General features: G+C 29.8%; 2 long non-coding RNA genes across 4 annotated transcripts in view; both read left to right on the top strand.

Moving 5' to 3' along the window:
• LOC107437946 (uncharacterized) overlaps nt 1–12,397 on the top strand; it is a 25,456-nt gene extending 13,059 nt beyond the window's left edge. For all 3 annotated transcript variants that reach the window (XR_001583310.3, XR_011638048.1, XR_011638049.1), the window contains exons 3-4: nt 11,086–11,189; nt 12,175–12,397. This is a non-coding gene — a long non-coding RNA (uncharacterized lncRNA). The remainder of the gene's footprint in view (nt 1–11,085; nt 11,190–12,174) is intronic.
• A 3,830-nt stretch (nt 12,398–16,227) lies between these two features.
• Nucleotides 16,228–27,247, top strand: LOC107437941 (uncharacterized). The gene is made up of 3 exons (XR_001583309.3): nt 16,228–16,380; nt 24,234–24,346; nt 27,039–27,247. It is a non-coding gene; the product is annotated as an uncharacterized lncRNA (long non-coding RNA).
• The last annotated feature ends 223 nt before the right edge of the window (nt 27,248–27,470 follow it).

Raw genomic sequence — 27,470 nt, 5'->3', positions numbered from 1 at the left:
GAAGTTAGTGCAAAAGGTAATTTATTCGTTTTTCTTCTTATTTGACCTTTCTTTTTATCATCAATATTTGGCCAATGTAAATGGTTCTTCCAAACTTCTTCTGATTTTTCAGCAACATTTCTAGAATGCCTTTCTCGAAAATAGACGGGGGAAAGGTGTCTTGAAGTTTGAGGCAAATCCATCTCTTGTTGACTTATATCTAGAGGATCTTTAGAAGTACTGATTTTACTTACAGAATCATTTCTTTTTTCAACTAAGAGAATCAGCATGAGGACTCATTTCAAATTCGATATCTAATATGCATTCATTATCAATACTAGCTTCAGTTCCTAAGTTTGACTTAACCAAGTGGTCTTCTTTTAATACGTACTTCTTCCATATTGAAAAAAGTACAGGCTCTTGGATATTTTCGATATTAGACTCTTCAGTCAATGCTGCGTTAAAAATTTTGCAACATATCTTGAAGGATTTTCCTCTCAAGCTTCTGAAGTAATTGAGTATCGCTTCTGTTTAACTCTGTTTTTTGTTGAGGAGCTTAATTCTAAATCCTAACATTGTAAAGTAGTTTTAAAAAATTATATAATCACGTTGCTATCCTATAATGATAGCTTATTAGGAGTTCTTGGTGCAAAAGCCAGCGAAAAAATGTTCTATTCAAATTTTTATGATTATATTTAATTAGTTTTCGACTTGTAAACATAGTTTATTAAGTTTGATGTAACTACACCTAACATTTGATGTAACTACACACCCCATTAATAAATATAAATTATAATTTTTTCATAAATTGAGCTATTAAATTAACATTTTGAACTGAAATTATTTCAGGAATTATTCATACAATTTTTAACAAAATTTCGGTTGTCCTCTATATAGCAGAATTACTTATCCTAGAGTCATGTAAAATCATATTTCACACATTACTGTTCATTCACTGGAAGTATTCCCAGTGAAGGAACATGCCTGTTTCTTTATAGTTAGAAGTTGCTTTTCGTCTTTTAAACAGAATTTTGATGTATAATATGACTAAAAGTACAAGAAAATTAAAAAATTTCTTTTATTTTCATTAACTGGGAGAAAAACCCAGTAAAGGAACACTTGTTCTTTCTCTGGTTTTTCATTGTTTGGTGATCCAGTGAATAAACACCCCCTTATCTCAGTACTTGATTATGCTATGGTGCTTTAAAAAAAATAAAACGTAACTTCAATAACTATATTTTGAATTCTCTTTTTCACAGTGAGAAAAATAAGACTACTACATGCAATTAATTCCACTTCAAGCATATAAATACAAACACTCACCTTACAATTTTTTCAACGAAACAAAGTGTTGCAGACATAATAACAGATTCAAAAAATTTTCCAGAGAAGTCTATTTGACCAGGTAATCCAAAATATTGCTAGATGACTTCCTATTGTTTGGCAGTAAGCTATTGTTACCAATCAATCTAAAAAAAAAAACTTTCAAATTCCTATTTTTAATCAATATATATGAAATGTTCCTTCACTGCGTAGTGTTCCTTCACTGGTTGGTTTACCCTACCACTGATTTGAAGTTTTAAAACGCTTTTAGCTAATTTCTCATATTTACTTAGTGTCAAGAAATAATAATTTGGACTCATATCAAACAAAATTTTAGTTCTGATTAAAGCATGACAGTAAAATTTTGAAACAGTACAACAGAAAACAAGACAATCTTACAATGAAATTTTCAAAAAGCAAAAATGCTACCTTGTTTTTACAAGTATTTATATATCTTCAAATTTTCAAAGTAATAAACTTTGTTGTCACAACTGCTATGGGCAACAATTAGCCTATTGATATTTCGTCCCATTCCTAGCGCCAATAGAGAGTGACTCCAAATTTTATGAAAGTCCAAAGAGGAATTTTATATAAAATCGCCAAAGTTTATCAGATTCAGCATAAACATTTGTCTCCAAGGTGGACCAAGCAAAAAAAAATTCATCGAATTCTAGTCTGGTGAATAGGGTAACCATTTTTGTTCCAGAATAGAATCAAGAAAATGTCCCTTCCACCATTTTTAGGAGTGCTGAATCCTAGTGTGCTGCAGCAAAATCCTGTTGTAAGGATCCTTTTCAGTTTTCAAAGAACATTTGAGACATAGAAAATGTAACATTCCAAAATAATTTTACAATGTGTTGAGATAAAAATATTTCGTTTTCAACTTCGTCCAAGTTCTTTCTTGACCGTAATGCGCAAGAATGATGTAAGAATCGTTCACCTTTATTATCACGTGCAGTTCAAAGCTGTTTCGTCTATTATTACATAAAATAATAAAAGAATTACAAATCTATATATACATTTCTCTTACACGGTGACAAAAAAAAGCCTCATTACAACTCCCCGAATGGCAACGCTAGAAAATCGACCAATGATTGCCGCTAAAAATGTCACATGCCAAATCTAGTTGAGGTGGCTCAACATATAGCGCCTTTAAAAACAGAAACTGAAATAACCAGAGAGTAAAATATTATGTGCTTATGCGCATCGTATTTTTTGTTAAATAATTTATTTATTATATATCAGTTTATAGATGGTAACGAGAAGAGTTTTGTGGTTGCTATGGTGACTAAATAGAATGTAAATTGTTTTTTTTGAGTGAGTGTGAGATATGTTTTTTGGAACTGCGATGCTGTAATTTTATTGTTAAGTTAATAAGTCTTCCTTTTATATTAAACGTGGTAGTAGTTCCCTTAATTATTTGATTTGAAGTCCTTTGGGTTTTATTTGAGGTCAGTTTATTTTATATTTTTTGACAAGAGAGAGCATTCTCACCAAATGAGATTTCTTCCGAAATTCAATGCTTTGTTTATGCAGGTTTTTCCATTGCAATTCACTTATTTCAATTTTTAATAGACTTAATTATAGCCAAATTTCTGACCTTTTTGAAGAGATATCAGTTTCAGAAATTTTATCTTAAGATTTTATACTATAGCAAATTTCTAATAGGCTTAACGAATTTCATGTCATTTATTTGAATTCAAATTTATTTTAATGACTTAGTATTTACTAAAAAGATGTAATTTTTTTTTTTTAAAAAAATGTTGTTATATGGATTTGAATGATTGTTTCGAATTCTTAGAATTTTGTGCATTTGCAATGTACCTAAGTTAGTAGCGAGCGAAGCAAACCATATAAGATTGCGTAGCAATTTTCGGGGGTTGGCGAGCGTTAGCGAGCAGGGGGCACAGCCCACTAGTATTTACTAAAATTTAATTTTTTGCATGGAATTATCTTTGGATAAACGAATTTCATAATTTTGTGCAGAAAGTTCCACTTGAAAAAAGTTCTCGAGATATGACGAAAAATGCAGAAAGTAAAATTAACATTAAAGGGTCCAAACATTAGAATTTTTCTCCAGACCACTAAGGTATATCTAATCCTTAAAATTCCACCAATCTCAGCGAATGAATGTACAAAGTGGCAGTTTTTAAGTATTTTCCGATTGGAAGAAGCTTCCAAGTGACAAGAAAGCAGTTGGCAACAACATTAGAAAATATATATTTTGGAGCCTTAGTAGAAGTCAAGAATGCAAACGTAATGACGAGAATAATTTTAAATATAAGAAAATGAGTGTTAAAGATTACAGATCTTGCAAATGAGTGGTTTGCGGGAATGTGCATGAGGGAATTTATTTCTACAAACATTCTGTTTTTTTCCCCCTCTATGTATACAGTCCCTGGCCCAATTATTAGACGTACTATATGATTCTATGTTAAGTCTTAATTATCGGGTTATAATATTGTGAATTAATTATTTATCAATCAAGCTCAAATAAATTCAATAATAATTCTTAATTAAAGGTAAAGGTAAAATTACCTTACCTGCAATTTCTGTTGTTCTTCAATTTTCCCGGTGAGAAGATGGAAAGCTTTTCTTTCGCTTTAAAAAGGATCGCTACTCTTGCAAAAATAAAAAGATGTCAATAATAAAAAGTAACAAGGTCCGCCATTAAAGGAATTAACTATTTCTTTTTAAAACATTTAATATTTAACACAAAACGTAACAACAAATATAATTGAAAACGAAGCATTAAGCTTTTTTGAAATGAGCATAACATATCAACCTCTTCTCTCTGAGGCGATCATTCCCCTTCTGTTTACAAAACTTCCGCCACGTCACAGTTACAGTTAAAATTTTAAAGTTAGATTATTCGTCGCAGTTTCTCGACAAATATACAGCATTGTTGTTTTTATGCAGCTGAAACCAATTTACACTTGCTTATTCTCGCTACATTATTTTGAATTAAAAATATTCATTTTCTGAAAGTATTTCGTAGTTAAGTCAATTTTAAAAGCAAATGTTTATATATTTTTTAACTGATAGATTTGTTAATATTACAATTCTTTACTTTCTGAAATTTCACATTGCATTCATACTATTAATTTAAAAATTTAGTGTAACGAAGTTTTGGGTGATAATTTTGATAAAATTGAGATTTCTTGGGGAAAGATACTTATTTTATTCCAACAGGACTTTAATTTAAGTTGTTTAATCTTTAAAGTTCAACCGATGTCAGCAAATGAATAAACTAAGTGACAGTTTTTAAGTATTTTCTAAATGGCAGAAGTTTTTAAGTGTCTTAGACAACAAAACTGTTGACAACAACATCAGAAAGCATAAGCCAAGAATGGAAACACGAATAGTTTAAAATACAAAAAAATGAATGTTAAGGATTACAGATCTAGCCAATGAGTGGCTCACGCTGGAAAGTACATGAGTGAATTTATTTCTACAAACATTCTGTTTTTTTCCTTTAAATATATATATATATATATATAGGTATTAGTTTTAAATCACAGGGCTATGGAATTAAAGATTCTATTATTTAGCGTACGTGATAAATAAAACTAAAATAAATCTGCTTGCTGGAATAATATTTTCAACGAAAAAGATTTTCGTAATTTTCCTCCAATTATTATAATTTTCCTCTCCCCCCATNACCCCTACATAGAATTGAGTTAACATGACTTATGTACTAGTGAATTGGAATAACTTGTAAACCCCACTCCATAGCGTTTGATGCAAAACGAGTCATTTTCTAGGGTTGTTTATTGACTATTTGTTGCGAAATCAGTTATCCGGTTCTTCATTTGAGTATCTTTAGAATGAATAAATTTAGCAATATAAATGAATGCTATATCTTTATATAATATAAGAAGAGAGTAAAATGATAACAAATAGCCAATCACAGAAGACTTGCGGCTAGTAACGCACGAAACAGCTAATTAAAATTGACAACGCATATGCGTGAAAGTGAAAAAGTAATAGTTTTTAATAATGCTGCTTGCTAAAATGTTACGACTAAACTTACTAGCTAAAGCTGAGTGGCTATTCTTATTTTCTTTTGAGTGTGTCTAATGGTGGTGCCACAGTTTTCCATTGTTGTTCGTGCATTTCTATTGGCCTAAAAATCACGAAGTAGGATCCAGTTTTTAATCATTCATTTCAATATTGCTTTGGTTGTCATCAGCATAAAAATAACAAAAGTCGTAAAGGTATTGTTTTCGTTTAAATATTTTTGTATCCCTAATTTAAAGTTATTTTCCAGTACTGCTATTATTAGCGAAAATATTAAATTATGGTTGTGAACTCAGATATAGGAAAAATATACTTGAGGGTGCCCCTTGGCGAAATTAGCGACTTATGTTTGGCACCATTCTTGTTTGCGTGGAATGCCGTGGTAGCAGGAATGGCAGACAAAGCATAATGATATTTCAATGAAACATTGGAAAATTTCAACAAAATTTTATAAAATTGCAGTGAACACAATATAAGCAAAATTAATAAACCCAATAAAATGCATTTTGAATCGAAACAAAAATTTAATGGAGTAAGCACAGAAAGAAAAAGAAAGATAGCAGTTAGATACTGTCTAAATTTATCATGAATAGAATCTCTGTACCTCCATCGCCACATAAATTCGGCGAAATATGAATCGAAAATGGCGTCTGTGGTACCGGACTGGAGATGACATTTTTTTTCTTAAGTCCCTTTTAATAACTGCTCACATACCTTCAATCTTATTGTTATGGGTCCCGGTTTTTGGATCCTTAAATGTCTCAGAGTGATTTACTGATAAGTGTACGAATCCGCTTTCCGAAAGACAGTCGTATGACTTCCAGCAAGCGGACATTATCGTTGTTCCGGGTAAGATATTTTGTTGAATTATACTCAACTAAGTTTTTTTTTTACGATCAGGAACAACTTCAAAAAAGCACCTTCTACTCCCTCTTTCAACACCACCAAACACCCAATTTCCTTGCCCCCTTTTACCCTTATTGTATTTTCGTTTCCCAAATTTACTTTCGTCTATTTCTACAATCAAGCCAGGTCCCCCAATCATTTCACGCTTTTGTGTACTACATATATCCACACAGACATCCCTACAAAAATTCTTCCATTCGGTTATACTTTTGTCATTGTTAATAATGAGTTCCGTTTTAATCATTTCGCTATTTAGCTTCATACACCCACATCCACGTAAAAATTAAAATATCAATCATACTCAAATGACTCTCCTCAAACCACGATCCCTTTCTAATAGATCGTTTTATGTGGTGAGCATTTGAACGTTTCACACGACAAACCCATTCAAAGCCGCCTGATCGATCTTTACGTTCAACCAGATTCATATCTTTCCCACAAACAGGACATTTACATCTATTACTAATTAAACCTTCATTCATGCACTAGTCAATCACTGCTTTTTCCATTGGAAATCGTACAGAAACTTAAGATTTATCTTATTTAATGTACTCATTTTGAATACCAAAAGCAAAAATAACCTTACCAGCCGGTATCCGAGGTAGAACTAACGGATCTCTGAAATTACATATACCGTTGAACATTTAAAAACAATGCTAAATTCTAAACCAATTGGAATCACGATTAAAATCTAAACCAATCAGAATCTCGATTGGTTTTCAATATCGCCCAGCTTGGCGATCAACCGCGATCACAACTTGGCAAGAATCAAAAGGCACCCTCAATATATATTCCGCGCATTGATATCAGCTTTTAATAGCTTTATTGCATCATGAATGGAGGCATTACGAAAAGGTACGCAGATAAGGGACTCCTGGATCAAGTATTAGGAGATATTTGCCTTCGTGGTGGACGGAACTAATTCTCATTAGCGTCACATGGAGAGGAAAACCACCCACGGTTAGCCTGACTGGAAGAGGACTCTAACCCGTGATCCGTCTACCACTGATGATATTTTATGGCAGTACTGTGGAAGGTGCGAGACGAACAGCCATCGTTGGGATTCGAACCCAGTTACCTCACTGGAAGGCGGAGTCTCTATCCCCTGAGCCACCACGGCTCTTATAAGTAACATATAATACATGGGTCGTAACGAACTAATGGAGAAAAACAAATAGCCTCATTTTTTAAAAAAACCATAAAAATTCATTTAAGCATTTCTACATTTATGTGACCTTAGAAAAAATTATACCTATGTCTTCATAGTTTATAAAAGAGATACGTTAAATTATGATTGAAAAGATAAATAAAAGACAATTGTTTTATATGAACAGAAATTACCTATTTTTAGATACCTTATGATTCATTTATTTATAAAATGAAGTATATTTTATTATAAATGCAATATATTTTATTTAAAGGGAATTAAAAAAATATTACTTTCATAAAATTTTACAGCTCCACAATTTACATGAAGGGAAAGAAAATTCTTACTTCTAATAAAATATAACATCTAGGAAAAAAATAAATTTTTTAAAAAATATTACGCTTGATGTAGTGTCAATTTTTTTCGTGCTTACTTGGCCAATAAATTCTTTAATTCGATATTAATTATCTGATGAAGATATGACAGCCACTCAGCATTACATGGATATTTTTAAAAAGTCAAAATTCTGTAAAATGGTAATATTGGCGATGACTTACCCATTTTCAATGCTTCAAATAAGATTCAAATGTTCGAAATATTTTAGAAGATATATTCCTCAAGTCACAACAAAGCGAAATTTATTGTTTTAAGCATCTTTGTTTTTTCCCCTACATATATAATATGTTTTGAAAAATTTGAACATACAAAAGGAGCCTAAAAGTACAATATTTCTATAAATTATATGGTGCGTCTGTGATTCTTTAATTTAAAACATTTTGTTTTTAAACTCTATCCGAAATGTTTGATTACAAATGTCTAGATCAAAGCCCCGTAGATATATCAGGCAATGAAATGGCAGATAGTCTTGCCAAGGCAGGTGCAGCTGAGGCCACTGCGCCTCCAGTGTCTCTTACATCCTCAGAGCTCTTCTCCATTGCTAAAGCCAAAAATCAATCAGCATGGCTCACTCCACCCAGTCACAATTGGTACCAGGGTACCAGACCGGGTAGCTGTTTGACAGCTGACAAAGACCGTCAGTCTCAAACCGCCATCACACGTCTCCGCTGTGGATTCCTGAAATCACTGAGGTACTCTGGAGGAGAAAAGTGCTTTGCCCTCTGTACCAAGTGCTCTTCGGCCCAGGCATCCCCTGAACATCTACTGGACTGCCTCGGTCTTTTAAAACAAGACCTAATTGAAAGACCCTTACTTGTTTTAGACTTTTTGAAGGTGAACAATCTCATGGACCTTGTCTAGCTAGTCTAGAAATGGGGATTTGAAAGAAGAAGATCAAAGCCTAAATTCCATGTCCACTAAGCTTGATTATTACGTCCTGTACGCAAAATCAAAAATGAGCTCCATAATAACTTTTGATCGAGTGATTAGTTTCATGCATTAAGATGCAATTTTAATGGTTCGAGAAGTTAAACGTAAATTTGTTACTTAATGTGAGATGTTAGTCTAATTCTGAAATGCTATATAAGTATGTACCTTTCTCTGAATTAAATATAGTTTTTCGATGGATTCGAATTCTTGTCTTTCAAATTTTTGGAGAGGAGTAACCTCAATCGGGAAAAACATAGCTCCCGTAGTTAAAGCATGCGAGAGATTGAAAGTTTGGTCCCCTTTACAGTAATTTCATTTTTCACGCAGAGCTGTACCATTTCTCAAGAACAATTTACCCATTTAAAATTTACCATTAAAAATTTATAAGTTAAGAATTATCTAAAAATGTGTATACTTTATAATTCAAAAAGTAGCCAACAGGACTGTATTGTGATCAGAGACCTGACCTCGTGTCAGAAAGGTTCCGGGTTCGAATCCCGATTCGGGCAAGGATGTAATTGCTCTGTTATTCTTATGTTATTGGGGTGACGTTGATCCACCTATATAAGATGCCCACAAAAAAAGAGATCAACAATGCCATTCGTTAAGTAGCACGATGTCATATACTGCCAAATGCGGTGAGCATTGGAAAAAAAAAAGAAATAAATCAAAAAGTTTTGACCATTATTAAAATAATTCATATAAAATAATAAATAAATATTGTACGTGGAATTACTTAATTGATTTTATTGATAAATGAGCGTAATGATTGGGTGAAAAAATTATTTCATTATCTTAGAATAGTTTCAGAGATGTGGTGAAATTGCAAAAGAGGCCATTACTTGTTACGACTGTTCAAGCCAATATTTTCCTGATTGCTGCTACCTCCTTCCCATGTTTGTAAGGTCAGGAATTCGAATCCATCTAAAAGAAAGACTTGTTTTGAAAGGTTACTCTTGTGTCGGATTTAGGAACTGAAAAATATTGTCTGTTCAAAATGTCGGTATATTTCAGTTTGGTCGCCTGAATTTATAAGATAGCATTTTAGTATATGAAAATCCAATCATTAGATAAAGATGCTCCGTTTGTCATTTTGCCAGCTCTAAATCTTCACTTTTATATACTAAAATTTAATTCTGAAATTGATCTGAGAACAATAATCATCTATGTGCTCTTCATAGTTTTTACGAATCTATATTTTGAAACAAATATTACTGCCGCCATCACCGCAGTTTCAGGAAATTTTCGCCAATCTCAATGTCATTACTCAAAAATATCAATGAAAAACTTTCAGCAACTAATGCAAGCATATTAAGCACGATATCGTATTTTTTGCATTTTTTAATTTTAGTTAGATTCTAAGTGCATTAATTAATAATTTATCACTTTTAATATAAATCTTTAAATATATTTGAACTTGTAATTTATCTATATACTTGTATAATTATATTTGCATTATAATTATAACCACACTTTTTTGTAAAAGTACACTTATACATCAAACTGCTCCATAGAAATTTTTTTAGACTATTACTTTACAGGTTTTAGGAATTTCTATTCAAAGCCTGACTACGGCAGGGCCATACGGGGCAGTTGCCCCCGGCCCCCGCACCAAAGGAGCCCCCCAAATCGAATAGAAAGTTCATTTTGCGTTTCTTTCTTTAATGAAGTTTTTTTAAACAAAATATCAGTAGAGAGTAAAATCCGTCAGTTTCATGTTAGCTTCTTCATTAATCTAATCTATATTTCGCAAATCCATAGCTTTCTAGGGCAGAATCAGCTAAAATTTCGCAATTACGATGGACAAATTGGGCCAGTCAAAGTCCTGTATTTTTACATGGCTCAAAATGCAGCTTACAAAAATACAGGCTTCTGGCTGGCTTAATTGAGCCATAGTAATTGCAAAAATTTAACTGAATTCCGCCTAAATATCAGCAAGGATATAAATTTTTCACAGCTAGATGACAAAGTCAACAATCAGAAAACTCCTTTCGGCATGATGGACATAGAATTGACAGAAAATTAATAAAATGGACAGAATGATACTTCATCTGACCATTGGAGGTGTGGGGGGAATTCATATCTATTTTAGGTTCTAGTCAATTTTCTTGCTATCTATAATGAGGTGAAAAATTTAAATACTTCCATGAAGTTCGGTTCTTCATTACTGAAGTAGTAAAGAAGAGTTTGCCCCAGGTCCCAATTAGGCTAAGTCGGGCCCTGTTTCTACTACAAAATACTCGCTGAACAACTCTAAAGTGTGGTTATTATGCTGACCGAAAGACCTTCTATTTTAGAAAACTAGGGAACATTTTTCTTATAATCTTATTATAAAAGGATTTCTCTTTAAATAAAAATGTTATTTGGCATTCGTATTATTTTAGGAAGAAAATGAAGTGTTTTGGATTTCTTGTGATGATGGTTTGTCTTTTCGCTGCTCTGAATGCAGACAGTTGCAATGAACGCGCAGAAAAAGCAAAAAATATGCGTAAGATAATGTTTTTTGTTATATATGTACATTACTAAATATGGGTTTTCTCATAAAAGTTACTAATCAAATATGTTCCATTTTTACAGAATTGTAAAAGAAAAAAGTTTATTTCCTGCATTTTGATTTGAAATTTTTTTTTGTTTAAATTTTTTGAAATAAACTTTAGATGAAAATTTTGAAGTACTTTAACAAATCTTCATATGTTGTTGTTGTTGTCGTAGGCAATAAAGGCAAGAGGTGCGATTGTTCTTGTTTTCCAGTGGCGCCATCTATGAACAAGAATTCTACTTCTGCCACATCCACACGTCACACCCGTTTATAGGACGGACCTTTCCTTACATCCATTTATTCATCCACAGAACTAAACCAGTAATATTTGCGCTCAACTAAATTTTAAATTGAAAAAAAAAATTGTTGATCATTCCTTGAAAGAAAACTTCTCAAAATATTTTTCTGATTAAGGTTCTTCAACATTGTTTTAATGTTTTATTTGATTGATTTGTTGTTAATGTTCCATTAAAAGCTACACTAGCGGGCTATTGGTGACGATCAGAGGAATTATTTTTGGAAATTACATTTAACCTACTGCACTATTCGCGAATAAATTGTTTAATGTATATATATATACATACCTGCCAACATTCACTCTTTTCGAGAATGTATTTTCCAAGTGGTATAAAAACAATTACCGAAGAACTATCTTCCTCAAAAACATATTTTCATTTTTATCAGGTTGAAATTCGCTATCGAAAGGACTAATATGCTTTTTATATATATATATTGTAATTATTTATATGTAGTGGTGGTCAAACTGATTTAAAATTATTATTATAATTCAAAAAGTTTAGTGAAATAACATGAATTTCGCTAGCACTTTAAATACGAAAATAAAATCTTCCGGGAAAACCGGAAAAAATGGCTGCGTGCGTGTGTGTGTGTGTGTTTTCCTTTATTAAGATCTTGTCGTAACTTTTTTTTTCAGGCGGAAAAGGTATTCAAGACGTTCCTGTTTCTAATTGTAACGCAGATGGTACATACGCTCCACAGCAATATGGCAGTATGGGACGTTGTTACTGCGTTGATTCGGACGGAAACAAAGTGGACCAAAAGTGCCCATGTAAATAAAACGCCTGTTTTATCCCTACGTTCAGAAAAGTTATTTAATTTTTGTTCAAAATAAATAAAGACGTACATTTCTGCCTTAACATTTGGTCACTTTTCTTGTCTTTTCAAATAAATACAATTTTTATCAATGAAAATACCATATTTACAAAACTGACGTCGCTGCTTTGAATAAAATATTGTAATTGAAATTTATGCCAATCATTACATAGGGTGAGTCTGAACAAGACGATAAAACTTTACTGGGTGATAAAAGATGATATTCATCATAGGATATATGATTATAACACAAACAGAGAGAGTTTACCTTTAAGGTAAAGGTATATAAGGTATTTTGATTATAGGAACAAAATAAATTTACTTATCAAAAAGTAAAATAGCGTCTTCATCAGAAATACCACTTCTAATCCTTTAACTTTTCTTTATTCAAAAAAATATGAAAGACATAATAGCAAATAAAAATTAAATATTCAACAAAATATAAAGTCGAAGCGAGAGCATAATGCTTTTAGACAGAAAAGCTGTTCCATCATTTCGTCTTAGCAACCAGAGATACAAATCGTTTTCTTTTTAAAATAAAACGATACAAATTTCAACTTATAGCTCGCACACAATTAAATAATAAATAACTCACTCATCGAATCATGTTTGAGGGAAAACAAACAAGTATCGCTTAAATATCTGCCACTCAAGTTCGATTTAACGCGGAGCAAGCATTTAACTGAAACATAAGTGTATTCAACTCAAGTTGATTAAAAAAATTTCACTCTTTTTTGAGAATTAACTAACTCTTTTAAGCTATTAGTTCTACACTGTCACGTTTAAAGAATTAACACAAGAATAGGAAAAGACGTTCAAAAAAAGCTTTTTATGTGATGTACAACAATTTTTTCGGAGATATGCTCAAAAAACTTGTTTTCTGTTTTCAAAAATGTACAGTGCACCAGAAAAAAAAAATTTTAAAAAATGGACCACTCTAAATAACTTTTGATTTCATGCTCGTCTTTCCATGTTCTAGGACTTAGTATGCTAATTAATTAACGCAGACTATATTTTAAGTTACGGAATAAGGCGCAAAAAAGTAATTTCTCTGAATAAACATACTCTATTTGTAAAGGATTCAGATTACTGATCTCCAAAATATAAGGGGTAGCTGCAATCTGGGAAATATGGTCTCCATATTTCCCAGATTGCCAGGTGCAGTTTGGTCAGGAGAGCGATCCTAAGCTTGGACTCCTTAATGCTAGTTTTACTATATTTCGAGAACTTTTTAAGTGTATTGAAAATTTTTTGCTCACAGTTATAAAATTCGGTTATTCAAAGATAATTCAATGCGAAAAATAAATTTCAGTAAATATATATTATTTTTTATTATTTTATTTAATGATAGTCGAAAACATTATAAAGTGTAAGATGTTCAATTTTTTTACATTACTTTAAAGTATGTAATTTTACATGGCAAAATACAAAAATAGAGCAAAATCAATCGAGTAGATCCTGAGAAATCGAATTTCTAAAAAGTTATATTTTCAAAATTTGATTTTCAACCCATCACGCTCAAATTTTGTATTTTGCCATAAAAATTCACACACTTTAAAATATTTTAAAAAACTACATATCTTACATTTCAAAATTGTTTCAGTTATTATTAAATAAAATATTGAAAAATATTAAATATTTACTAAAATATATTTTTTTAATTCAATTATCTTTTGATATATTAATTCTATAATTGTGAGCAAAAAGCTTTCAATTGGCTTAAAAAGTTCTCGAGATATAGCGTAATACTCAAATATCCGCTATATTTTTGGGGTCCGAAATCCATATTCGTCAAAAAAAGAGGTATGTTTATTAAGAGAAAGTTCGTATTGTGTCTGATTTCGTGACTTAAAATATCGTCTGTAGTAATTAATTAACGTATTTGAGGTCACCCTCTCAAACCATTAAGTCCTAGAACGTGAAGATTCGATAATAAGATCAAAAGTTATTTAGGATTTTTTTATGCACAACACTATGCATAAAATAAAAAAATGAACCTCCGTGAATACCTTTTGATCTAATGAACGGCTCTTCGCGTCGTAATAGTAATGGTTTGAGAGGGTGACCCCAAATATGCTAATTAATTAGTACAGACGATATTTAAAATTAGACCCAAAATCGTACATTCTCTGAGTATGCATAGTTTTTTTTTCAATGGATTCAGATTTCTGACCGCGAACATATTGGGGTTAGCCAAGACCTGGAAAATCCCCGACGCAAATGAATATGAATCTCGCAATAATTTTGATATCTAAATTAAATGTAAGCCAAATTCAAAGCTGAAATTCTAATTTTAAAACCATGCCTCGTATTAATCAGTTCTCTAAACTTGATATAGGTCAATTAATCTCATTCTGGATCATAGGTAAATGATATACTAAGTACACTTCCAAAATAAAAAATCCTTCAGTTCGTGCTTTTCAGAATTTTTCAATCGAACAGATCAATTATGGGTTGAATAAAAGTATAGTACGTTCTCGAAAGTTTTCTGCTTGAGAGGAAAGAAAAGTTATTCGAATAGGGTCAAATGAGTAAAGACCTTCAAATAAAGTTCGAAAAAACTCAAGCATGATGTCTTAAAAGATACAGTTCATAGGCCAATAAAGCTGAATTCTAGCATTGTTTTCTAAAATGAAGAGTGCTCCAAGCTTAAAACCTCCATATATAAGTAGCAAGATTAAACTTTTTCGCAAAAAAGAAAAAAAACATGATTACTGACTGGTTACTGGCAAATATTAGAACATCATTTTTCAAAGAAAAATGGAAGAATTTTACTCCAAATAATGTTCATAATTTCATTATTCGTTATTTTTAGGGGTAAAAAAATTTTGATTTTATACTGTTCATACGAGACGCTAGAGGAAATTACGAAAAGAGAAGAAATATTCTTAATGAGATTTTTTTTCTGAAAGAATTATCGTGGTTTACGAGCCTAGTAGACAAGGCAAACTTAATTTATCCTTTCAGACTCATTCATCTAAACTTGTTCAACTACAAGACAACGCAGCCATGTACTCTAATGTAAGCGCTAATGACTGGTTCAAGAAAAAAATTGAGGCTATAGATTGGCCAGCTTGTTCCCCTGATCTAAATCCTTTGGAGAACCTTTGGAAGATTTCAATTAAAAAATGTATACGTACTGTCGTCAGTACAATAACAAGAATTATTTGCTACTAGCAATACAGAATGTTTGGAATGAAGTAGATTTTGAGACTTTAAAAGAGATTTCTAACAGTATGCCAAATAGACTACTTTTTATTAATCGATCGTGTGATTATTAAATCTATGTTTTTATTGAAAATTGTGAAATTAAGTATGTTTTACATGAAAGATATAGATAATTTTTCTATAATTTCTTATTTCATATCTTATCCAATTTACATTTTAATCTTTTTGTTTTTAGATTATCTCTTTGAACACCTTTTTTCAAATGTAATCAATATAGTTTCAATAAATATGACATAAAAAATTGAATTTAGCAGAAATCATGAGGGTATGCATAATTTCGCATTATGTGTACGGATTTATTCGTAAACTGATATTGACTTAACTCCTTCATTCCCAAAAGGTAGCAAACGGCTATCAGGTACTAAACCAAAAAATAATAATTAATCCATTTATGTTTCCTAAAATGCCTAAAATGTGAATGTAAAAGCCTTTAAATTTCGACATTGGTTGAAAATAAACTCAAACGCAAAAACTATGCTATTTTATTTTGATAGGAAAGCCGGATATTTTTAGCTTAGATTTTATAGGTTTTTCAATAAATTTCTAATGCAATTCCTATTTTTTCATATTACAAATCACATTCTTATTTACAATTTATTATTTGTTTTTAATTTATTGCCTCAAAGTCGCCAAAAAAGACTGCTCGCAAGTTTTTACGGTGTGTGACCGACACTTCTGAACAAATATGAGATGTTTGCTTAATGGTTCCATATAAGTGGAATTAAAGGCCAGGATTTAGTTCTTCATGTAAAAAAAATAAGTAAAACAGTTCTTGGATTAAATTTGAAATTTTTATTGCGTAAGTTTAAAATTTTTACTAAGCAATTTAATTTTATTATTATTATGAATTCAGTATTTTTAAAAAAATTATATATTCTATGGAAATCTAATGTACTAATTTTAAAACTACTTAAATTTGTATACATTATCAAAACTAAATCGAGTATGTATTAAATAATTACCCAATTTAACTTTTTAAAGAATGAAAGACGTTTACTAATCTACTTTTTCTGATAAACCTTTTAGTTGTAACAAACATGTTACATTATTAAGTAACTTTTATTTTTTCTCAAACTATATTTTCGTTTTATTTTGTTTATCATTATGTAAATAACCATGATCTGTGCAATTTATTTGCTATTTTAATTCGTTAATTATACAAATATTAGAGAATGATATAAATAAAACACGTTTTATTAAATTTTTAAAAAAAGTAAATAAAGGGAAACGTTTTTAAATTTATATTTTTAAAACGCAAGCAAACTACAAATAAAGACGCTATTACAATATAGACAAATATAGACGCTGTAGAACAATTGCAAAACTTTATTTTCGACAAAACTGTCTCATTTTTTATTCCACTAATTTTTAAACAATCTCTGTATTTGTAGTAAAGGCATGAAAGGATATAAAAATAAGTTAACTATTTGAGATTTGAATAATTAGAAAATGTTTAACTTTTTGAAACTCATTTATATTTTCGAAAAATATAATGTTCTCAGTTGTGAAATAACTATACACTTTAGCACTCGAAACTCTATTGGCAACATATTGCTTGACAAACTTATGTAACAATTATATTCAATTATTTCGTAATATATGTCAAAAAGTTAATACTCGTAATAATACAATCTAAAAAAAGCATTTAGTTGTGTATTTTTGATTTTCAATTGCACATTTTCATGCTTCAATGAAGAATTTGAAATTAAAATGAATACTAACAACTTAGAGCTCATACAATTAGTAATTGAAACTGTATTGTCAAGAAAAAGAAATCGAAAACAATATTTATCATAAATATAATACAATAACTGATATTTTTCAGAAATAAATTTTTTTTAAAAAGTAAAAAAACTTTTTGCATTCAGTTGATAATTTAACATAAAAACTAAAAAGATTATCGTTCTAAAAAACTGATGTAGTAAATAGAACAATGAAGAATTAAGAAACCGCATAATGCGAATTTTTAGAAGCATAGTTTATTTATTTAATTTTGTTAAATTATGCAAAATCAAATCCTTCTATGATAGTTTCAGGAGTCATTTAGCCAAAGAAAAAATTTGTACGTTTTTTATGGAAAATTTTACAAGAACTAGTATTAAAATTCGATGAAATAATTCTTCAATCTTTAAAATGCTTAGTGCTATAATTTAATCATAATGCAAAATCTGACACAAAAACGCATTTTTTTAAAGTAATGTTGATTTTTTTTTCTTATAAAATAAGTAGAAGGATGAAATATCAAAAAAAATATCTTCAACAAGTTACATTTATAGGGCAATTTTCAAGAATCAGATAATTCCTATAGACAATTTCATATTTTATGCCTAAAGGCAATATCATGAAAAATTAATTTGTCTAAGTTATTTATCATTTCTTAATAGCACAGGATAACTAAATTAGACTGACGTTTTCAAAACTTAATAACAGCAAAACATCTTAGGTTTCAAAAAAATCTTGCTGTTAAATCATGAGACAGATCATAACAATTTTTTCTCAGAATTTCTGGTTTTAGTTCAATTTTTTCAACAGATGGCGCTGCAGATAGTAAACGTAAAAATAAAAAAGTACTTAAAAATCACAAATTTGCAAATTTCTAAACTTTCAATGCATAAAAATAACATTCTAAGATTTTCGATAATAACACATAACGTAAGTATCGAACATCATTAGACGAGAACTTGAACTCACTAACAAAATACTCAAGATACACAAAAACAATCCAACACATGCATCAAAATGCATTGGTGTGACTCGAATTGACAGAGGCCGCTGTCGGAAAATTTTAGAACTAAACCCTGAAATAGTTAAAAAAATAGTTTGTCACTTGAATTTACATTTTTGTTTGTTTGTCACATGAATTTACATTGCCACATTTTTGTTTCTCACATGAATTAGGCGTAAGAGTTATTTCTAACCGTTATCCAGTTATTAAGTTTCAAAAAACTTCAATATAAATTAAGACACAATTTAGAAATAAAATTTTTAATTGTAGAAATTATTATCATTCCATAAAAATGTAAGCTATCCAACTAAATTAGGCTTTGTTTATTAACAATTGAAACCTAAAATGACAATAAAAAGGCAGAAAAGTTTTCTACTCATATAAACTTTTATATCACGCAAAACATGACAATATCTAAAACTTCAAATAAATTCATCGGATATTTTTCAGAAATTACAACTAATGAAATGGGACTTTTTTTAAGTATACCTCATTAGTTTCTTTGAATTTTTATTTCTCAAGAGCTACTTTAAAGATTTTTGAGCTATCAAAAATAAATAGTTGAATGAATGATAGTGACTTTTTAGACCATGTTAATAAAACCATTTCATTCATTATTAAACAGTGCCAATTAATAATTGAAAAAAATATTTTTGTATGAAACAATTTTTGAGATTGCAAGTTTTGTAGTAATCTACTGAAATTCAATTTTTAAAAAAATATGTTTTTTTTTATGAGTGGATTAAAAAAAGAAGAAAATCGTTCGATTTTTGTCGTATCGTAAAAGTAGAGCACATCGTTTTTATCAAGAACTCCTAGCTTCAACAAAATGTCTAGCACCACGCGTTAAAACACGAGCTAGAACTGATTAAAAATACAACTGAAATATTAAACCACAAACTAGAACATTATTAAAACACAGTTCTACCAAATTCGCGATCGCAACGCTCGAGTACGCCCTCTAGCGGGAGCCTGAAAATATCAGGCATAAATTTATTAAGCTTTCATTTAGTTCCATCAAAATCATTGGCAGAATCAGATGCCATTTTCTTAGCAGCAAATAAGAAGCAAAATTTCCCTAAGGAAAAGCAGAAGAACTTGGAAAAACTCTTCAGAATGTTGGTAAATCTTTCAGAAACAAAACAAGCCAAACATATGAAGAAAAATTTCTCAATAATTTTAATTTCTATTATATACAAACTTGCAACTGATAACTTCCGATTTCGGGAACGCATACTGTTAGAGATGTGTTATTACGGTAAAATACATTTCTTCTGTCTTCAATTCATTACAAATTAAAGTAAAGTCAACATTGCTTTCTTCATTCCAATGAATAAATGTGAATTCAAAACGTACAGAACTGTAATAGTTGTAGAATATTCTTCTTCTTTACAGAATAGTATATATTTCTGTATCTATATAATTCGGAAAACAACAATCATCTGAAAAAGATCACTTGAAATAGTATCATTTGTTCTGATTATTAGCAAATTTTAATCGTTTTCTTGATAAGTGTTTTTTAGTTTTGAAAAAATAATTTCAACTAGAATTCAGCTATTTTGTTTTTAAGCTACATATTAAAATTCATATCGAGATTTTACAATTGTAAAATTTCGCTGTGTGGTATGTTATCTAAAAGTAATGAAGGGATAAACTATGTATATATTATTTGAGAATAAAGTTTTCAAACAAAGAACATATCATTTTCGAATTCTCCGGATTTATAAATCAGATAAGTGTTATGATTTTTATAATAAAAAATTTGCTTGTAACATTATTTTTTTCTTATTTGATGATAGTTCTCCACAGAATGGTTTTTACGTCTGATTAAGAACTAAAAGAATGTAAAAAAAACAATATGGAAGTTTTTTATTTCAATATGAGGAATTTTTAAAATCGTTTTTTTATTCTAAGAATTCTTTATTTCACGTCTTTTAGTTTATAATTTTTTGATAAAAATTGTTGTCAAAATACTTTTTTTGAAAAATTAAATGGTATAACATTACGTGTTTATGTATACTTCTTGCATATTCTTTTGTTTAAAGTAATATGATTCAGAAAAGTATGGAATAAAAATTCGGTACTTGCGTATTAACGCCACCGCAGCTACAGATTTCGTTGTTTTTAAGTGTCGCCAATCTGCACCTAAATCTTTGGTGACAAATCATGAAATAAAACACTTTATTTATAATCAAAACACTTTCAAAATTCAAAACACTTCATTTAAAATCAAAGTAGTCAATCGGATTTCGGTAGAAAATGGGCCGATATAGAGTTTAACATGGATTCAAAACAGTCTCTATTTTCTTTCTGTCGCCATATGAACTCTAATAAATAACATTCCAAATGAAATAACATTTCCAAAACGTATGTTTACCAAGATAAAGTTTCATGTCATGGAAATTGGCATATTTTCGCTTTTTTGGTAAAATATTTCGATCCTGAAAAAATAAAATTGCATCTTGTTCTGTTTTTGGCAAATCCCAATGACGCATTTTCGTAGTATTAAAAAATGGCATCAAAAATTAGCAAACAACAAGGCAACAGAGAATCCAAAAGATGATATCCAGGATCTAGTTATATGTTATATCATATAACCAGGATATAATTTTCTATAGAATGGTTTTCTACTTCCGATTATGAATAAAATTTTAAAAAAACATTTTAAAGTTTTTTTTTAATGTGAGGAATTTTTAGAATTGCTTTTTTTGTATCGTAAGCATTCTTTATTTTACGTTTTTTAGTTTCCAAATAATGATTTTTATTGAAACTTTTTTTTTGACAAAAATTGCTGTCAAAAACTGTTTTTACAAAATTAAATTATGTAAAATTAAATTATATAAAATTACGAGGCTTATGTATTCGCGATCGCAACGAACTATAGGGGGCGTTGTTGAATGAGACGAATACCTGCGATTTTTATATGAGTCAGCAGTCATTCAGTTACTCTAGAGACGACTTTAATGTAGCGTGTAACATTGCAACGTACCTTCTATATTGTGACTTATTAAATTTAAAAAAGAAAAATTTTTGATTATTTTTTTTATGCAAACGGAAACAAAATGGTATTTCTTCTTCTTAGAGAAAGAACATCCAAAACACATCGGAAAAATATTTGTACAGAAACAGAAAAAAAATATGTATATTCTTGCATGAGTTAAAACCTAATGCCCGGGAAATAGTTTTACTAAATTTAATGATATAACATGAAAGGCCTATTTAAATTTTACATTCCATAGTTTTAAGAATCATATTACTTCAAGAATTAAAATGAACAAAAAGTATACATAAACCTCATAATTTTATGAAATTTAATTTTGTAAAAAAAGTTTTTTGAAAACAATTTTTATCAAAAAATTTCAAGTTTCAATAAAAATCATTATTCAGAAACTAAAAAACGTAAAATAAAGAATGCGTACGAAACAAAAATAAAAAAAATAATAAATTCTTTTTTGTCGCCATTTTTTAGTGCTTTAAAAATTCGTCTTTGGGATTTGCCAAAAACAAAACAAGATTTAATTTTATTTTTTCAGAAGCGAAATATTTTATCAAAAAAACAGAAATGTACCAATTCTTACGACATGAAACTTTATCTTGGTAAACTTAATTTTTTTGGAAATGTTATCTCATTTGGAATCTTATTTATTAGAGTTAATATGACGACATCATAAGTTGAACGAAAATAGAGATTGTTTTGAATCTATGTTAAACTTAATATCGGCCCATTTCCCACCGAAATCCGATTGACTACTTTTATTTTAAATAAAGTGTTTAATTTCATGATTTGTCGCAAAAATTTTAGGTGTAGATTGGCGGCACTTAAAAACTGCCAGATATGTAGCTGCGGTGGCGTTAATACATAAGTACCGAATTTTTATTCCACACTTTTCTGAATCATATTGCTCCAAACATTAGAATATAAAGAAGTATACATAAACACATAATGTTATACCATTTAATTTTTCAGAAAAAGTATTTTGACAACAATTTTTTATCTAAAAGTCATAAACTAAAAAACGTAAAACAAAGAATTCTTAGGGTAAAAAAACGATTTTAAAAATTCCTCATATTGAAATAAAAACTGTCATATTGTTAAACTGTCATCATAAGAAAAAAAATTATTTACAAGCAAATTTTTTATTATAAAAATCATCTTTATAAATCCGGAGAATTTCAAATAAAATGTTCTTCGTTCGAAAATTTTATTTTCAAATAATATCTACATAGATTATCCCTTCATTACTTTTAGATAGCATACCACACAGCAAGATCTCGATAAGAATTTTAATATGTAGCTTAAAAACAGAATAGCTGTATTCTAGTTGAAATTATACTTTCAAAACTAAAAAATACTTACCAAGAAAACGATGGAAACGATGAAATAATCAGCACAAATGACACTATTTCAAGTAATTTGGATGATTTTTTATTGTTGTTTTCCGAATTACATAGATATAGAAATATATACTATTCCATTACGAAGAAGAATATTCTATAACTATTAAAGTTCTGAATTCACATTTATTCATTAGAATGAAGAAACCAATGTTGACTTCACTTTGATTTATAATGAATTGAAGACAGAAAAAATTTATTTTACCGTAATACACACATCTGTAACAGTATGCGATTCCGGAATCGGAAGTTATCAGTTGCAAGTTTGTTCATAATAGAAGTTAAAAATTATTGAGGAATTTTCTTCAAATGTTTGGCGTGTTCGGTTTCTGAAAGATTTACCAATATTCTGGAGAGTTTTTTCAAGTTTTTTGGCCTTTACCTTAGGGAAATTTCGCTTCTTATTTGCAGCTAAAAAATGGCATCTGATTCTGTCAATGATTTTGATGGAACTAAATGAAAAGTTAATAAATTAATGCTTGACATTTTCAGGTTCCCGCTAGAGAGCGTACTCGAGCGTTGCGATCGCGATTACTTTTTGGCTATTTTAATGTTTGAAGTAGTATGATTCTTAAAACAATGGAATGTAAAGTTTAAATAAGCCTTTCATGCTATATCATTGAATTCGGTCAAACTATATCTCAGGCACTAGGTTTTAGCTCTAATAAGAAGATACATATTTTTTTCAGTTTATTTACAAATATTTTTCCCATGTGTTTTGGATGTTCCTTCTCTTAAAAAAAGAGATACCATTCTGTTTTCGCTTCCATAAGAAAGAATATCAAACATTTTTCTTTTTTTAAATTTAATAAGCCACAATTAATAAATAGTTGATCAATTTATATTTATTCATAAAATTAATTAATGGAAAATTACGTAAATAAAAAATTTATTTCTGCCAATTCTTTAAATAAAATATTATAAATTTAAGAATTGTTTAAGTTTACTTAATGCGCAACACATTAAAAGTGATACATAACTAAGCTGTGTTATTTAAAATATGTCAATTGAAATTATTAAAGATGTCAGTGATTTTATTTCCAATATTCGCTCGAAATTAATATTCCGTGTTAAGCAGTATAGGCTAAATACCAAATATTTGTATAATGCATCTCTAATTTAGTAGGAGCAATTGTTGAGCAGAATCTTGTATCTATTTACAATTCAAACACTTCTTGAAAAAGTGCTTAGCAATTTTGGCAATGACAGGACCCTATTTGCACAAATTCACAAAAGCAGGACCCTGGTTGAAAGAATGTGACTTAACGCTTATTTTATATTCACAAATTATGAATAGTTTTTTCACAATTTTACAAAAACAGGACCTTTCACAAAATGTCTGGACAGACCCCTGATTTAGGATTACATAGCCTAAAAAAATATGGGAGCCGCTGATCTGAACTATACACAGTAATAAAAATGTCATAACATCACTGATAAAAGCTTTTTTTATAATTAATTAGTTATATATTCAATTACTAATACATTATTTAAATCACATGGTATGCTAACAATTGTCCGCATTCTTTCAGAACAAAAATGAAGTTATTGGGCTATGTTATATTGATTGCATGTTTCTTTGCTGTTTTGAATGCTGATGATATTATGGGCTGCAAAGAGAAGCGTAGTAGAGCCAAGGCATTATGTAAGAAATTAAAATTTAAAATTTTTTATGTAAAAAATATTTCATTGTACAGAACAATTAAAAAAAAGTATATTATATGGGCCAAATACGACAATACGAATAAATTACATGGAACTTCAGAATTTTATAAAAATATATCTAATAATAAAAATAAATAAATAATAACTTTAAATAATAAAATTGTTTTAATAACCAACTTTTACAATATTTTTACAAGGAAAAAAACACCTTTTATGTTACGTTTTAAGATTCAGAACCCAAATGAATTCTATAAAATATTATCATTTTCTGGGGGGGGGGGGGAATAAAAGTTGCTGCCACCGCTCTTTAAAAGTGTTACTTAAACGATAGAAATAAAAATCTAATTCTAGGTTAGAAATAAATTCTTCTACAGTACAGTCCTTTTTACAGTAGAAATAAAAATCCAAGGCTCATACTATAGATTACCATAATTGCAAGTTCAAAGCTAACTCAGTGTTTAGAAACTCTAAGCGATAATAAGAAAAAAATTTATTTTTGGAAAAGCTCAATTTTGTGGCACGTTATTCCGTTTGTTTTCATTAGAAAGCTGATTAAGTTTTTGCATAACTATTTAGAAATTTCGGCTTTACACTCGCATTTGTGTATTAAATGCTGCGTAGTAGCACCTTTATGAGTAAGATTAAAAAATTTTAAGATTTAAAAGCATCCATACTTTATGAACAGGCATTTTATACTTTATGAACAATCACGTATCATTTTTCAAGCAATATAGCGACAGTGCGCGTCGCATTTTTAAGAAGTGCTTAAAGGTGCTTATTTTTGATTTATGTTTTTTAAAAGCCCTTAAAGGTGCTTTTTTATTCGGAGTATTTAAAAAGGGCTTAGTTTTCTAGCTTTTAAAAAGAGATTTTCTCTTTGCTTTGTCGATTGTCGTTCTAAATTGCAAAAAAAATTGTAGATTTTCGCAATATTCTCAGCAAGGGCCGGTATAGCCTGGTTGGTAGGGCACTGGGCCCATGGCCAAGAGGACGTGGGTCAGATCCCCGCCGGGTCATGTGCAGTATGTGATGACTGATGCGCGTTAAATCTCTCGAGTCACAAAGACCTCCATGTTCCCATAGCAAATCATACATCTGGAGTTACTGATACAGGAGTTTCCTTGTCTTCTGGATTGGCTCAAAATTACAAGGCTACGGAGTTGAACATTAGTAATCGTAAACCCAAAATAGGGTGGTTGTTCAACGACGGTTATAAAATTATAAAACAAATTTTTCTCTGCAATATTTATAAGATACTAGACATTTTATCATGATCATTTTAAGTTTTTGAAAATGGTTATTGAGTTTTATTGATTTTATGTTTATAAATTAAGAACTTTAAACAATAGAAAAAAATAATTTTTATTGCTGCACAGATCCAAATTATGATTTTTTTTGGAAAGTGATTAAAAATATTTATAGTGTTTAAAAAGTACTTAAAAGATGCTTATTTTTTAATGAAAAATATGGCTACTCATACTGAGTAACGTCTGGATTAATCAATAGGCAATCTAATATGATAACTACCCATATCATTAAACTAACAATATCATGATGATCGATTTCTTGGATATTGCTATACAGGTAGTAGGTTCTTGGTTTAAATGGTTCTCACTCTTATATGGAGACTACCAAGGACCTGCCCTCAAATGTCTGAGAAATCGACCATAATGGCAGCGGAAGCTTGATGGTATGGGTAGCAATCATACGGGATGGCCTTTCCATTACTTTCAAAGAGGCTCTCTGTCTAGTGAAGACATAGATCTTAGATCCCTAAGTTTGCCTTTTTAGGAGTATTTCCATTTAAATGGACGACAAAAATATGCGCCCACGTGGAACTGATCAGGACGAGGATTTATTTGGAAAATGAAAATATTCATCGAGTCGATTTGTCAGGCAGGTCACGTGTTACTCGCAATCAGATATATATATANTCTGTTAATGTACATATATTTTTCCGATGTGTTTTGGATATTCCTTCTCTAATAAAAAGAGATACCATTTTGTTATATATATATATATATCGGCAATAATATGTACGCAATCTCAGGGAATTAACTGGCTTCATTAGTTAGGCCTAGTTGGTGCGATAAAATTTTGGTTGTTTAACCATATTAAATGAAAGTAGGAAATAACGTTTTTTTCCCACAGTTAACAGCTTGATTATCATCTTATTAATGGTTATTTGACTGTTTTCTTTGATTATGGCAAATTATTTAAAAAAAAATTGTTATTTAACCATTCTTTCCGTAAATTTTCTAGCGGTGTAGTTCGGAGATCCTGAATGAAAGTTCTGTAGCCATTAGAATAACCAAGCGAAGGTTTCTTAGTTTCTCACTTTTTTAATGCAAAATCGTAATAGTTTTGTTAATTTTCAGCATTTTTTTTTTTTTTTTTGCTCCAGTTTAGTACTAAAAAGTTTCTTTGCCATTTGAGTTGCAGTCAAGATTTAAAGTTATATTAACTGGCAGATATAAACTGCATGTTCGAATGTAAAGCATCTGTTCTAAAACATATAATAGCAATAATAGTTTATAATAGTTATATAATTATTAACACCACAAAATATGTCATATTTTAGGGCATGGGGATTTTTGTACTCTAGTGTATAGTTCATCACGTTCAGTAAAACTATAATTATAACGTCAATATTATTCCTTTTTTATTCTTAGATAAGAACAGCGTTCCAGACGTTCCTATTCCAATGTGCAATTCAGATGGTACCTATACCAAAAAACAATACACTAGCATGGGTAAGTGCTACTGCGCTGATCCAGCAGGAAATCCAATTGACGGTCAAGAGTGCCCATGTGAATGAAAAATCACCCCTGGAATTATTTGAATAAATTTATTCCTATTTAATAAACATTTGTGCTTTTGATCTTGGTATTTTGTAACTTTCACTGTTAAGCAATTTTGCAATGATTTGCATGATTACAAATATAAATGCAAAGAAAATTTAAAAATTTGTAGTTCTTGACTGGACTTAACTCTTATTTTAGAAAGTTGAACTAAATCTAAAGTATAGATCTGGATTTTAAAAAAAAATCGTGAAATATCTTACTTAAAAATTATATCATTAGAAAATGGTATCCATAACTGAC

This window comes from Parasteatoda tepidariorum, chromosome 10 (assembly GCF_043381705.1).
Source record: "Parasteatoda tepidariorum isolate YZ-2023 chromosome 10, CAS_Ptep_4.0, whole genome shotgun sequence".
Taxonomy (NCBI): Eukaryota; Metazoa; Arthropoda; class Arachnida; order Araneae; family Theridiidae; genus Parasteatoda; species Parasteatoda tepidariorum.
Note: the sequence above shows the minus strand (reverse complement) of the source record. Positions and strands in the feature narration are given on the sequence as shown.